The following is a 15956-nucleotide window of genomic DNA, read 5'->3' as shown; positions in this document are numbered from 1 at the left end:
CATAACATGCATCCTCAATTGGATATAAATGTTCGATGTAAGACAACATTTGTGAGCCAAATTTCATGCCAATATTTTTTTGCCCTCATCGCCAATAAAATCGTAGTTGTATATGTAAATAGTCTTTTTTAAATCTTATCTGTATATCAACATCAAGTTAAGTGTATTAAGGTAAGGTACATGTATTAAGGTTTTAAATTTATAATTTAATAATTTATTTTTAAGTTCCATTGGTTATGAAATGCTCATCACGTTTTAAAACTTTCTTATGTAGGAACTATCAAGATTTGTGGTAGGTAAATGTATTAAGGTTTTAAAATAATAATTCATTTATTTGTTTTTAAGTTCAATTGGTTGCTCATCACTTTTTAAAACTTTCTTATGTAGGAACTATCAAGATTTGTGGTATTGTGCTATTCGAAGGTAAATAAATATACTTACATCTTTATGGCTCAATGCCCTTTTTCTATTATTATTTAAATAAAAACTTAAATTAATAACGATAAGATTAATATCACGTAAATCAAATTTCACCATTTTATTTTTTATTAATTACTCGATGGATTTTGTCCTTTTTTTTCCCTATAGATGGTTCATTGGAGAAAAAATACTATATGGAGAAAGAAAATATTAGAATTGCTTAAACAACTACTCCCTTCATTCCACTCAATACTATATTATAAACTAACTACAAGATTGACTATAAGTTTTTGACGGAAGACAACATTTGTGAGACAACATTTAAGTAAATATTTTTGTACCGCTATCGCGAAAAGAATTGTATATGTCACTAACTTTTTTTTTTTATCATTGTATCAGCATCAAGGTAAATGTATTAAAGTTTTAAATTAAGAATTCATTTATTTATTTATTTTCCATTGGTTATGAAGTACATCACATTTTTATCCTCGCATATTTGTTGTTTATTTCTTATTTAGGGATATTGAGATTTGTGGTGTTGTGCTATTCAAAGGTAAATATACTTACATCTTTAGACTCAATGTCATCTTTCTTCCATTATTTAAGAGAAACTTAAATTAATAACAAAAATTAATGACTAAGTGATTTTTTTTATGTAGGGATGGTTTATTGAAGAAAGAAGACTAAGAAGAGAAATATTAGAATTACTTAAACAAATACTCTATTCATTCGACTCAATACTATATTATAAACTAACTATAAGATTGACAACATGAATGTAAATGACTAGTTGTTTTTAGGTTCATAAAATAAATTAGTATTTCAAAAACTTTCAAATGTATGCTTTATTTTGATATGTGTTGTTTTTTAATCATCATTTTTCCTTAGAAAAATAACACTCATAGAATGAAATTAAATTTGCGAGGATCTCAATCTTATTGACATGGATAATAGGTAACATAAATAATGGAGTGAAAAGCCCAAAAATTATCATTTAAGAAAGGAGTTAGATGTTAAATTAGTGAGGTGAATTAATTATCAATTATTAATTACTATAAAGATGAGAGAAATCTAAAAAGTTTATTTACATCTACATTATTCTTTTGTACACCTTAAATTTAATTTTCATTTTCTTTAATTATACACATGAGACACATGCCTATTCAAAATGGCTTTTGATAGAAAACATGATTGAGTGGAATGCTTAGTTTATCTATTTTGAAGTATACGGTTGAATCCCCAACGTGGAAAATTTGGAGAAATGTCAAAGCACATTTTTGCTTAATATTGTTTAATGGATGAAGTATAGGGACTTAATGATCCCATTATTACGAGTTGCTCCTTTCAAATTCTTAGTTCCGCACTTTATTATAGTACTAGCTACAATATTATGGGTGCTGTGAAATGTTAGTTTTTGTCACAAATGATTCTAATCGTGTGTTTTATATTAATTTCGGATTTGTTGATAAAATTTTAATATCTAATTAGTGAGGGTGTTGCATGTTTGGCGATCTTTGTTTGATAATATTATGGTTTCATGTAATGTGATTATGCGAATACCTATATTATTAATTGATTTTAATCAGCTTCCATTGAGTTACTTCAGTTTTCGATTATGCGAATACCTGTATTATTAATTGATTTTAATCAGCTTCTATTTGCGCATATTTGACATATCACAAAGCACGTAAAAGGATTTGAGTAACACCACTTACCATTTAAAACCCTCATAAAAGAACGTCAAATAATGACATGGTTTTGATAAAAGTATTTACTATATAACACTTTAGTTTCTGATTTTACATAAAACTATTGTACAAAAAAACTAATTTGTCTTGATTTTATAGAAGTCTTAAAACATGAAATCATATTGTAGAATGTTATGATTTGATTCACTAAAAATATCATAGTAAAAAACAAAAGATCTCGTGAATTTCACGGGTCACAAAACTAGTTTACCATTAACATGTATATGTAGTAATGTAGGTATGTAGTTATAGAGATGACACGTGAAAAATTGATTATAATAGTAACTATGATTATGATGATCAATTGTAAAAATAAAATAAAAATAAAATAAGTTGATTTCACAATGTATCAAAATGTCAAAATAAAAACCGTATACTCCGTATCTCGGTGTAGAGGTTTAATACTTTAACTGTACTTAAAGTGTAAAATGTTTGGGAAAAAAACGATTATAGAAAACATAATATATTATACACTACATTATTTTAAAAATTAGAAAATTATATTGATGTTGCCATATTTTTAGGTGACAATTAAAAGAGGCCGATTGTATGAGAGTGAGATTGCAAAACAAGCACCAAGTGTGATTAAAGCAAGGAGGATAATGTCTGGTTATTTCGATGGAGCTACATTATATATGTTGTCCTGGAAAGAATTAATATACACAAGTGGAGTTTTAGTCTAATTTGACTAATAGGATTATGAGTAGGAGTAGTAATTTCTTCATTTCAATTAATGATTATTTTCGCACCAAAAAAAAATTAATGGTTATTTGATTAACGGGTGTACAACAATTAACGGGAGTATATAGGGGTTTTTATTTTTAAATAAATTACCTATATAATACTGCCAATAATTGTTCGTATTTCTCATCAGTATATTTTGTATAATTTTGAGAAAAAAAAAAGTTGAAATTTAAATTGATTAACAAAATTTAGTTATGTGCTGAAAATTTATCTAAAGAAAAAAAATTTTATACCCTAACACAAATGTTTCAATTTATGTCAACTAAATTTTGTGCCCGTACGTTGTACGGGTTATAAAATTTATTCGCCTCTAACTGTATCTTCGCAATTGAGACATGTATAAATCTGTAATGACTTTAAGTAGGTAAAAAAGGCTTATGAGTGTAGTCACAAAGTTAAATGTGATTTCCATAGAGTATCGTGTCTTAGGCTCTTAGCTATGTACTGCCCTACTGCAGCATCACCAAATTTTAGAAAGCTACGCTTTTTTATTAGGAGTTTTGACTGGTTGGGTTGCAGTGATCTAATTTATTTCCTTGAACTTGTTTTTTCAGGGTTTAGATTTGTATGGAATTCTTGCGGAAACTGAAAACCGAGTCATGTCATTTGATCAATTGCTAACTATACCCGAGCAAGACGATTGGGTATATATGTAGTTGATGTGTGAAGTGGCCATTGTATGTGTATGCTTGATGTGTAGAGTGCATGAAGTTCACATGAATGATAACCTACGGATTACAAAAGTAATGGTGACAATTAGGACACATGGTAATGTGACATGTTAGAGAGAAGAATATGTTATGACGATGTTGGGACATATGCGGGAGACAGGTAGCATGACTCGATTGATGGTGTCATGGGACTCGGCCGGATAGAAGGCACTCGACCGAGTAGACTCGACCCTTGACCGAGTGGGCTTTTTCCAGAGGGGACAAATTCTGGAAACAGGGAAACTCGACCGAGTGACGCTAACACTCAAACGAGTGTAGTGTCACTCGACCGAGTGGAAGTGCCACTCGACTGAGTGGAAGTGCCACTCGACCGAGTGGTGCATGACCAGCATTAGGATGAATCCTGGATACCGGACACTCGGTCGAGTAGAAACCGTACTCGACCAAGTGGTGCCTTACTCGACCGAGTATCCTTGGGTACTCGATCGAGTTTTTCCTTTAGGCAACCCTTGGTGTTTGTTATAGTTATTGGGACATGTTGCTTACGTTTATCTTCTCAGATGCCGAGAAAAAGGGTAAATGGTCCACCTAGAGCCACTTTGTTGACGGAGGAAGAAATCGAGAACCTCATAACGCAAAATGAGTTGCTTACCGAGTCTCTCAAGGCTAAGGAAGATGAGGTGGCAGTAGATGTGACCGCCATAAGCAATGCCTTTGCTCGCTACTGTCCCGTCAAGTACGAATGCACAAAAGCCTCTAATCTAATGGATAATTGGATTAGGGAGATGGAAAATATCTTCGACGTGACAAATTGTCCCGACGATCTCAAAGTGGACCAAGCCGCCTTCTACTTGGGTGGGGCAGCCGGACAATGGTGGGCAAGGGAGAAAGCTTCAATGAGAGAATATTATAAGGAGAAGGGCGAGTCGGCCATCCCATGGTCGGAGTTCAAGAGGGATCTTCACAACGAATTCATTCCGGAGCATATTAGGAGCCAATTGAGGGCGAAGTTTGACAAGCTTGTGATGAAGGAGGGTATGACGGTCCAAGAATACTATAGAAAATTTCATGAGCTTCAAACCTATGTGGTGGATCTTAACATGAGCAAACAAATGCTCACTATCCGCTTTGAACAAGGTCTACACCTAAAGATCTTAGAGAAATTGTTGGCAGGGGTCTTATCTACGGTGAAGGAAGTGTATGGAAGAGTGGGGCATGCAGAGAGGCTCGTGAACTTAGCTAAGGATGCGAAGGAGAAGGTTAGTGAGAAGAGGAAGGCCGAGAGCGAAGGAGGAGGCAACAACAACTATAAGAAAGGGAACTTCAATCAAACAAGGGCGTACTCGGGAGGATCTTATCATGGAGGCAGGGCGAGGTATGGAGGTGGAGCGACTAGGGCTTCTAGTAAAGGAGGTGGAAATAGGTGCTACAATTGCGGGGGCTTTAGCCACAAGAAGTTCGAGTGCACTAGTACCGGAGGTGGTGCTCAAAGGGGGCGTAACCAAGGAGGCTCTTACCAAACCTACTCTCAAAGCATGGAAAGTAACCGACCTACCACTACTTAGGGTGGAAATTATGGTGGCGCCTCTCAAGGAAGCGTGTCTCGTGGAGAATTCAAACGGGGGAATGGAGCATACTTAAGGCAAGGGAATGGAGGACCAACATCTTTGGAGGCTTGACCTACAACATCCGTAAGTACCGTACAAGGAGGTGCAAAGAGTAGTGGGAAGCTCATGGCCTTGGAGAAGCAAGTGGTGGAGGAAGATGCCCATGTCGTCTCGGGTACCTTTCTTGTGAACTTTATACCTACCTTTGTACTTTTCGATTCGGGTGCCCCACACTCCTTTATTTATAAGAGTCACGTGACAACCTTGGGATTGGGGGAGTTTGATATCGTAAAGGATGATGTAGTAATACCGTCGGTAGGGTCCATTACTACATGACTAAGTTGTTTAGAGAAGTGTCGGTAATGGTTGGAGAGGTCGACTTCCCGACCAATTTGCTTGAATTCCTCTTAGAAAACTTTGAAGTTATCCTAGGCATGGATTGGTTACAAAAGCATAAGGCCAAAATAGATTGTCATCAAAAGAAAGTTTCGTTAAAGGTTTCTAAAAGAACTAGAGGGTCATACCGAGATTTTATGATTAAACCAAAGGTCAAACTCATCAATGTAACTACGTTAAAGTCGTGTCTAAGAAGAGGTTGCCCCATGCTTTTGTGTCATGTGAGGGACACTAGGGTGGAAGAACCTAGGGCTAGTGATATTCCCATAGTCGAAGAATTTGAGGATATATTTCCGGAGGAACTACCGAGATTACCTCCCAAAAGAGCAGTTGAGTTTAATGTGGAACGGAAATCGAGGACGAGACCTATCTCTAAGGCCGCTTACCTAATGAGCCCAAAGGAGTTGGAGGAATTAAAGAAACAATTAAACGACTTATTGGACAAGGGGTATATTAGACCAAGTGTGTCACCATGGGGAGCACCGGTGTTGTTCGTTAAGAATAAGTACTACACCATGAGATTGTGTATCGAATATAGAGAATTGAATCATGTCACCATCAAGAACAAGTATCCATTTCTAAGGATAGATGACCTATTCGAGCAATTGAGTGAAGGCGAGGTATTCTCAAAGATAGACTTGCGATCGGGTTATCATCAATTAAAAATCAAGGATGTGAATATTCCCAAGACCACTTTCCGATCTAGATATGGACACTATAAGTATGTTGTAATACTACGGTTTTATGAGTCTCTGGGTACTCTATAGAGTGGGCCTTACTCTGTCGAGTAAGAGTGTTTTGCGATTTAAAATAGTTTCTGACCTGTAGGGTACTCGATCGAGTAGGCGGCACTCGATCGAGTACGTCAGTTACTCGATCGAGTAGCCCGGTTTACAGGTAATGTTTTGTCGGATTTTGTTAATAATGCGAATTAATATTTAAACACTTCCGTCACTTTCATAATAAGCTTTACAAACCTGATTACTTTGAAAAAGAGATTTCAACCTACGTACTTCGCATTCATCGCATTATTGACAAATCTCGGAGCTTGGAAGGTCGGAACTCATCTTTCTTTACGTCTTTGTGATCCTTGCGTCGAGGGTAAGATCTACGTAACGAATTTGTTATATTTAATTAAGTTTTGTTAAACCCTAAATTTGGGAATTGGGGATTTGTGTTAGTTTTGTGTGGTTAGTGATATATGTGATGTTATGTTAGGAGGAGGATTCGTAGAGGAGGCTTTTTGATAACAGCTGTTGAGATCATCTGACTGTATTGCTTTCCAGGTAGGGTTTCCCTACTCAGTATTAGTCCCATAATGTGTTGGTGGTGATATGTGTTTGATGATTGTTATCATACGAGTATTGTGACGGTTGTTGGTTTTGATTGCTGTTTATTAGTTGTGATTGTTTGTATCTGTCTGTGTTCTTCGGGGCGCGTCCCTGGCTGAGTGAAGTCACTTGCGGGAGTGGCTTCACGCCCATTATTCGCCTTCCGTGGAACCCGCCACAGAAGGGATGTGCACATTAATAGATTTGGGTTTATCGCTCGACAGAGATGAGCGGGAATTAGGTGGGAACGGCTGCGGTCCCCCATTGGCGGCGTGGAGTGACCTGTTGCGATGGGCACTCTGGCAAGGCTACAGACTTTAGTGTGTAATCAGTATTGAGGAGTTGGTGATGGAGTTCGGGATGATGTGACAATTGAGCTGTGTTGATGGAGTAGGCGGCACTCGATCGAGCACGTCAGTTACTCGATCGAGTAGCCCGGTTTACGGGTAATGTTTTGTCGGGTTTTGTTAATAATGCGAATTAATATTAAAACACTTCCGTCACTTTCATAATACGCTTTACAAACCTGATTACTTTGAAAAAGAGATTTCAGCCTACGTACTTCGCATTCATCGCATTATGACAAATCCCGGAGCTTGGAAAGTCGGAATTCATCTTTCTTTACATCTTTGTGATCCTTGCGTCGAGGGTATGGTGTGATCCGTTTTCTTTAGCTTTTTGAAGATAGGTTCACAGATCATGGTGAGTTTCGATATGAATCGACTTATGTACTGCACCTTACCCAAGAATCGTCTAACTTCCTTCTCAGTTTGAGGTTGCGGCATTTTGATTAGAGCTTTGATCTTGGAAGGGTCTATTTCTATACCTCGTTGGTTAACAACGTATCCCAGGAGCTTGCCGGATGTTACCCCAAATGCACATTTCTGAGGATTGAGCCTCATGTTGTACTTTCGTAATCTGGAGAAGAACTTGCGAAGGTTCGCAATGTGCCACTCTCTGTCCTTGGACTTGACAATCATGTCATCTACGTATACCTCAACTTCTTTATGCATCATGTCATGTAAGAGTGTAGTTGCGGTGCATTGATATATAGCCCCGGCATTGATTAACCCAATCGGCATAACCATGTAGCAATAGGTACCCCATTGGGTTACGAAGGCGGTCTTGTGCATATCTTCTATGGCCATCTTGATTTTATTATACCCTGTATATCCGTCCATAATGGATGGAAATGCGTGATCCGCTGTATTTTCCACCAATATGTCGATATGTGGTAGAGGAAAGTCATCCTTGGGACTTGCTTTGTTTAAGTCTCTGAAATCAACACAAACACGGATTCTCCCATCCTTTTTGGGTACGGGTACTATGTTGGCTACCCAGTCTGAATACTCGGAAACTTTGATGAACCCGGCTTTGAATTGCTTATCGACTTCTTCTTTGATCTTAAGAGCCCATTCTGTCCTCGTTCGACGAAGCTTCTATTTTACGGGCTTGAAACCTGGTTTGATTGGGATTATGTGCTCTGCGATATCCCTGTCGATCCCTCGCATATCTTTGTAGGACCAAGCAAAAATGTCCTTGAACTCGTGTAGGAGGTCTATGAAACTGGCCCTCTCGGCGAGGCTCAAGGTCGTCCCTATCCTATGTTCTTGGGGTTCTAGTTCGGTTCCTACATTGATGGGTTTAGTGTTTTCTATAACTGGTCCCCCTTCCCCCTCTTGTAGTATTTCCTTGGCTATGTAGGGAGGTATTTCGATTGAGTCTGGGTCTGGGTCATCCTCATTATCATCGTAAACAGAATTGCATTCAGAATAACACAAAGAGTAAGCAGAACCTGATTTATTCATATTAAAATTTGAGAAAAGTTGAAACAAAGAAGCCATCTGTTCGGTAGTCAGTGGCGGTAAAGGGACAGCTGTTGGGACATATCCCGAACTACTGTTACTATTTGATGCTAAGCTAGGAGAAACAAGGGGAGTGGGAGTGACGACAGGAGGAGACTCTCTAGGGACTTCTCTAGACTCTGACTCTGACTCTGACTCAAATTCATCGTCTTCTGGTTCTCCTTTGAACATCTCTCCTTCTCCAGTAGTGAGCTTGAAGAGTCTTCCTTGGTTGTTTGTCCACTTGATTGACTTTCTCCATCCTTTCTGTTGATTCGAGCTAGTTTTTGTGATCAATGCGGTAGGGTTGAAGTGATCGTCTTGAAGTATCATGTTAATGATATCATCTTGCGCGGCTCTAACAAATCGATCTTCCCCAAATAGTAAGCTAACAGCTTGTTCGTCTAAACAAGGTGCTTGACGAGTTTTGACGGTAGGAACCGTTTCTGTGGGAATAAAGTAGCAATCGTGAAAGATCTCGGTTCCACCCAGTTGCTTTCCTATATAGTGCCAAGGCTTGGGAAACCCATGGAAGAGTTCTTGGCTCCCCTCCCTAACGAAGTATCCATTTAGGGTAGGGCGGTAGGGTCGCATTTGGATTCCCTCGTTCTTGCGGTTTTGGAATTGAGTGAGCATTTCTAGGGCTTCCTCCTTGGTGGGTTTATATCCTAGTCCTAGTGGTATCCTTTGTGAATTGCCTTCTTTCTAGGGTGCAAAGGTGTTTCTCCGGATAGGATTCAAAGGCATTCCCGGGAAGTATCCCTGAGATTTGAGTATGTGGTTGACAACTAAATTGGAGTAAGGATTGAAGTACAAGGGTGCCAACTCGCTTTCTATGACGCTTATTCTATGAAAGCCCCCAAGTTCATGTACTGGATCCGCGAGTACTTGGTTACTTGATCTCTTTTCTATTACCGCTTTGATGGGTGACGAAGTGATCGTCACCACTTTACCATCTAGTGGGATCTTGATTTTCTGGTGGAGGGTGGATGTTACTGCTTTGGTAGAGTGAATCCAAGGTCTTCCCAGAAGTATATTAAAGGATGCTTCAATGTCCACTATTTGGAAGTTAACCTTTCGTTCAATCGGCCATGTGGCTATGGTAAGGTTAACTAGTCCTACCACTTTTCGTCGTGTACCATCATATGCGCGAACACCTTGGTTGGTAGGTGTAGATACCCGTATCCGTCGATATTGGAATTTATAGAGAACCCGACAAACACCCGATGATGATAGGACACATGTATTCTTTAGTTGTCATTGTCATTATTTGGAGCTCGTTTACGAGGTAGAATGGGTGTCGTCGATGAAGTATTCTATTAATTTAAATGATATTTAAATTAATGTTTCTTTTAAGTGAATTTATTTTATTAATTTAAATGATTTTTAAATTAATGTTTTTTTTAGTGAGTTCTTTTTATTAATTTAAATGATATTTAAATTATGGTTTTTAGGTAAATTCAATTTATTTTATTTTATTTTGAATTTATTTTCCCAAGTTTATTTTATTGAAAATAAAATAAATAATTGATTTGAAAAATCATTTTATGAGTATATTTGATTTGAAAAGTCATTTATTTTAATGGGTTAATTGATTTGAAAAATCGATTTTAAAAGCGAAGAAAACTCGTTTTGAACATGTGTTTTTGAGCTCGATTTTAGCTCGGTTTTTGAGCCCGTTTTCTTTACGAATTGGCACGAATCTCGAGTATACTAACCCACCTAAGCCAATACCCATCCACCCTTGTTCGAACCCCCATACCATGGCCCAAATTCTCGTCCCAAAGAACCCCAACCAGCCCACGCATAAACCGAGCAGCCCCCTGTTTTGGCAGCTCATTCCCGAGCCCAAACCCGCTCCAAACACTACCAAGACCCGTACCCATTAACCCTAACCCATAACCTAGTATCCTACCCATATTATCCTAGCTTAATCACCAAGAAAATCCCCCCTCAAACCCTCACAAAAGCTGCTGGACAGCAGCCATACGGGATGAAGCCCGATTGCCTCTCCCTCTCTTTTAACCTACTTTAACTCCTTATAAATACGAACCCTTCACCATACATTCATTCCTCTAAGTTCTCCATACATCCTACCATCACCCACAAGCTTTAAACCTCAGAAACAAACCCTAAACATCCTTCAAAAACCCTAAACAAAACCAACACACAAACTGAACTGTTTGTGTGTCCTCTTCGAAAACCCTTTCGTTCCTCCATCAAACCTCCATCAAAACTCGATTTTATTGTTCCTAATTAACCACATAACATCCATCTACATATTAGACAAAGATTTACGAGCCAAATTGCCCTTGAGAGTACACGAAATCCCTCGAAAAACAGAGTGTTATACACTCTGTTTTCGCGGTTTATTCTTGTCTGTCCAGTTCTGTTTGTGCTCGTTTTTCGTGCCCAATAACCCAAAACGAGCAGGGGTTGCTTTAAGATTCCTGTTCTCCTCTCTTTCTAGTTTTCAAAACATCTTTCAAATCGAATTTTCGTCGTGAAACGAGGGAGATATCATCGTTTGAAAATCGCTGTCCAGAAAGTTTCCAAAACGCGTGTTTGCTTTATTCTTCGTCGACGACGGCCTCTCGAGATAAAATCTACCATCGATTACGACCCAAGACGGTGTCAACGATACATGTAGGTTGAGGGTGCATCAAATCCTCCTCTTCTCCCTTTTATTTCGTTTGTTTTATGCTCGTTTTTTTATTGTCTTTTTTTGTTTGTTTTTTCGTTTGTTTATCGATTGTTTTAAATTAACTATGAAACTAGTTAGTCCGAGTATGAGTTAAAGTACCACCATGAACACCCGCGTTGACTTAAGATGGGAAAAGAAACCGCTACTTCTGTCGGTCGTACACCCCCGTCTCATTTACATATCCTCGTGTTCAAGGTAGGGCATAAATAAAACAAGTTGTCTAACTTCGCTCTTCGCTTTTGACCCCCTTATTGTTTCGGCCAAATCGACATACCCTAGGACCCGTTGTATGTTAGTTTAATCTCTGATTGTTAACCTATGACGTATTTAGATGACATTAAATTAATTTAATAACCTAATTAGACACATTAGGGTGCATCGACATAGCTTTAAAAATCAACTAACAATTCTGTAAATAATTGAACGCATCTTTCTTATCACTTGATTTCTCGCTAGCATAGGAGTGCGTGATTAGCACCTTCCTATTAACACTCGACGAGTAAGCGTTAATCTTATGATATCTGACCTAATTGGACCTTTAGGCCGTGAAGAATAACACACTTTGCGCGACAATCAATCAACTTTGTTTCTAACCCGTTTTCTAACTTGTTTCCTATCCCTTTTCGCAAACATTCGATCTAACCAATGAACTCAACTTAGGAACTAGGTTGGCCTCGTCTTGGCCGTGAGGGTGGCCGTTGGTTTGGGCCGTGAGGTGGCCGTTTTCTTTACCTTTCTCGTTTTGTTTTTATACCGTTTGTTTTCTCGTTGTTTCATTGTTTGTAATTTATCGTTGGTTTATCGAGTTGTAATTTTCGAGTTTGTTTTACTTCTTTTGAGTCAAAACCTCTTCAAAAACCTTGGTCTTGTTTGGTTAGACGGTTGTTCCCCAATGCTTGTAGGAGCGTAGTAAACCGCATGTTGTCTAAAGCAACATGGCCCGGTTTATGCTAATGCATGCTTTGGTGCGTAGCCCTATGTCTAATTCGATGAGATTGAGCGCGAGCACGCATTACGAGGAGTGACCCAAGGCCGTGGGTCATGTGAGCCGTGGGCCACCCCTCATGTGCACGGTTTTCTAGGCCAAACGGCCGTGTGTGTTGTCGTGTATTGTTTTGTATGTAGCATTTGTATTTAGATCGAGTTGTATCTTTAATTTGTTGTTGTGTCGGCATGAAATGCCTGGTTTGTAATAGGTAGATCCCAACGGCTCCCCCATTCCCCATCAAGCCTTGTTTGCTTCGTTTGAATGTTGTTAGATTAATCAACCCGCATGCTAAATTACAACTTTGACAAAGTTAGTTTAGTTGCATCTAAAACGACATAGAAATTGTTGTCACATGATAGGGTTAAAACAACGTTTGCATATCATACATCGTAGTAGCTATGACCTTGTTTGAAATCCGACACTTGACTTAGTGTGGATTATGCCTAGTGTGGATCCCGCGGACGCAGTTCCCGAGGGCCTTGTCCACAGTTTGGCGACTCCGCTGGGGAAAAGAGGACTAGTTACACTGTGTTTCTAGGGTCTTTTCCTCCGAGGTGAAACTTGAAAAGAAAGTGTTGGAAAGTAAAACATTACTCATAGTGCTACGATTCATGCATAAACCCTTAAGGACTTGCCCGGGCCGTCCCAGCGTTTCTTCGTGATGCGTGGGGGGCGACGTCCCACTATGCCAGGAAGCTGCACATTGCTCGCTTCCACTTCGCCTCGCGTGGTTCTTGATGGTGGGGACGATCTTCTAGGTACTTTACCTTAAGACACCTTGCTCTATAAGACCGCAAAACGATGGAGGGCATAGACCTTCTCGTAGAAGACTTGCCGAGACTTAGAGATGTCTAGGAGCATACATCCTTACAACATGAGAATGACAATGTGCAATTTGCTTTCCCAAGTCTTTTTTTCGAAAATTCCCATGTCCTTTTCAAAACCGAACTTTTGAACAACCTATTTCCAAACTAGCATGGTTTTAAAAACGCGGAATGCTGCCCAAATAGGACTAGAATTTTCGGCCCAAAATGAGCTTTTATAGCCGGCATGCTGCCCATTTCAAATCTCATTTTCAAATCAATCATTCGTTTTTTCAAAATCCGATCCAAAATGTTTCTCGAACCTCAACCAAGCATGAAATGCGTCGAGTCGTGTCCGGGTCCTGGCCGTGTTAGGCTAGACGTTTTTTCATTCCAAGAGTCTAGAACACGACCTTGTTGGGTCACCCAAGCTCACCTCTTGGGCTTTGAGTCATGTTGGTCGACCTTTTGGTTTAGGATAGTCCACAAAAAACGTCCAAGCTAGGCCCTTATGGACGTTTCACACGAACCCATGGGCTATGTTAGCCCAATCACGGGTTTAGTCACACCAAGTCCAGTTTAGAATCGAGTTATGACAGTTTGAGTCATGTCGTTTTGTCGAGTCTAAAGTGAACCGATGTCTAAATCAAACCGTGAGTCGAACCCTTGTTTAATCAATCTCAAGTCGAGTCTTTGTTTGAGTCAAGATGGGGTCGAGTCCTTAAGTGTGCAGGGGCTCTTACTTTAAATATTGACTCAGTACGGGGTTTTCTTGTAGAAAGGCCGCCAAAAACCCGACGTCAAGCAATGGAAGATGCTGTTAACAAGCTTACTGAGGCCGTGAACCTCATGATGACCCGAATGGATGCAATCGAATCCAAGCTAGGTGAAGACTCCGCTTCATCTACCCCACCTCGACCGATCCGGAGAAACGGTTCAAGTTCATTGAGGACCGTCTGAAACTCTCCCAGGGAAGAACATCCACTATGAGAATGCTAGGGCCTATGCCCCGATTCAGACAAGTTGCCCACGAACATGGTACTCACCGACATCCCAAAGTTCAAGGGCACTGAAGATCCAGTCCACCATGTTAAGGCCTATAAAGGGTACTTAGCACTGAAGGGAGTACCTGCTGATATGCTCTCTGAAATTTTCGCCCAATCTCTGGGAGAACACCCGAAGGCGTGGTTCTATAATCTTGACCTTAAGAACTTCCCCACTTTCGAAGATATTACGGTGGAGTTCTGTAAGCACTATGCTGACAATGTTGAGATTCAAACCAACATAAGAACTTTGGAGGTTATGACACAAAAGGAGAAAGAGGGCTTTACCGAATTCCTCGCAAGATGGCGCGAAAAGCGTGAAGTTAGCTAAGAAGCCTGATGAAGTTGAAATGGTAGATAAGTTCGTGAAGAATTTACAACTTGTTTACCGTAATGCTCTGAAATACCAAAATTTTGGTTCTTTCAAAGAATTGATAAGGATCGGGATAAAGGTAGAGGACGATGTCCGAATTGCTGAAGCTGAAAAGCCAAAGGGATACCAAGGGGCTTCGTCATCTAAAGCAAAAGCGCCCGCAGCGGCTCACTTTGTTGAAACTGTCAATCTCTTAGATGGACAGTCAAAAAGGCCTCCGCGCCAAGCTCCGAGGGTATTCACCGATATCGGGTGCACTTACGCCTATGCTCTCCAAAGGCTCATGGCCCAAGGAAAGTTGAAGCCCATTGGTCCAACTCCGGATCCACTGGCTTTGAACAACAAGGCAAATGGTATAAACCGAATGCCTCTACCGTGCCTTTCATCAAGGGAAGGGACACGATCATCGAAAGGTGCTTTAGACTAAAGCACGAAATTCAAGATATGATTGAGAACGGAACGCTCCCAATCCCGGCCATAAAGCCCAACAACGTCACCAATCCGTTTGGCGACCACACTAACTTTGTCTCTACCGAAGATAGTGTCGATTACTCTCACTTGATTCGCCCATGTCGTCTAAAAGGGGTTTTCGTCGGAAGAATATTCGTAGATTGCTCCGAATTCCTACCAAACTCGAGAAACGAGATCACATTCGGGGATTTTGTTGTCGATTGTACTCCCTACATACTCCGAAGCGGCAATGAAATCAATGGCGTTTGGGCCGATGACGAGGATGATGTTTACCTCGTCAAAGGTGCGACAATTCCTCACACCCAAGAAGAAATCTTAAAGGTGAGGCAAGATGCCCTAGAGTCAAACCATTTGACTAGATCCGGGCGCCCATATCGTGTGGAGAAAGCTAAGGATACCCCGAGTAAGGCACCTCAAAAAGAGCCGGCAGTGGTCGAAGTTCTTGGTGAAGGGTCGACCTCCGAGGCTTCCCTCATCAAGCAACTCCAAAAGACTAAGGCCGACGTATCTATCTGGCAACTTATCCTGAGCTCTTTCGAGCATCGTCAAGCTTTGTTACAAGCTTTGATGAACATGACCGTGTCGTCAAGTACTACTCCCGCGGACATGGTCACTCACATCGCCCAGAATCGGCCTCAGATTACCAACGCTGTGACATTCTCCGATGAAGATCTGCCACCGTTCGGGCCTCGACATAACCTGGCCCTCTATATTGCTACCGTGTGTCTCAACAAGCATATCCCTATGACCTTGGTTGACGACGGATCGGCCGTCAACGTACTCCCTCTGAAAACGGCGCATATTCTGGGCTTG

General features: G+C 40.1%; 1 long non-coding RNA gene across 1 annotated transcript; it reads left to right on the top strand.

The window, feature by feature from the left end:
- Positions 1–311: 311 nt before the first annotated feature.
- Positions 312–1190, top strand: LOC141621399 (uncharacterized). Its single transcript, XR_012532292.1, has 3 exons — positions 312–423; positions 939–973; positions 1080–1190. It is a non-coding gene; the product is annotated as an uncharacterized LOC141621399 (long non-coding RNA).
- The last annotated feature ends 14766 nt before the right edge of the window (positions 1191–15956 follow it).

The sequence above is a fragment of the Silene latifolia genome, chromosome X (genome assembly GCF_048544455.1).
Source record: "Silene latifolia isolate original U9 population chromosome X, ASM4854445v1, whole genome shotgun sequence".
Classification (NCBI taxonomy): domain Eukaryota; kingdom Viridiplantae; phylum Streptophyta; class Magnoliopsida; order Caryophyllales; family Caryophyllaceae; genus Silene; species Silene latifolia.
This window is presented reverse-complemented; position numbering and strand designations above follow the sequence as displayed.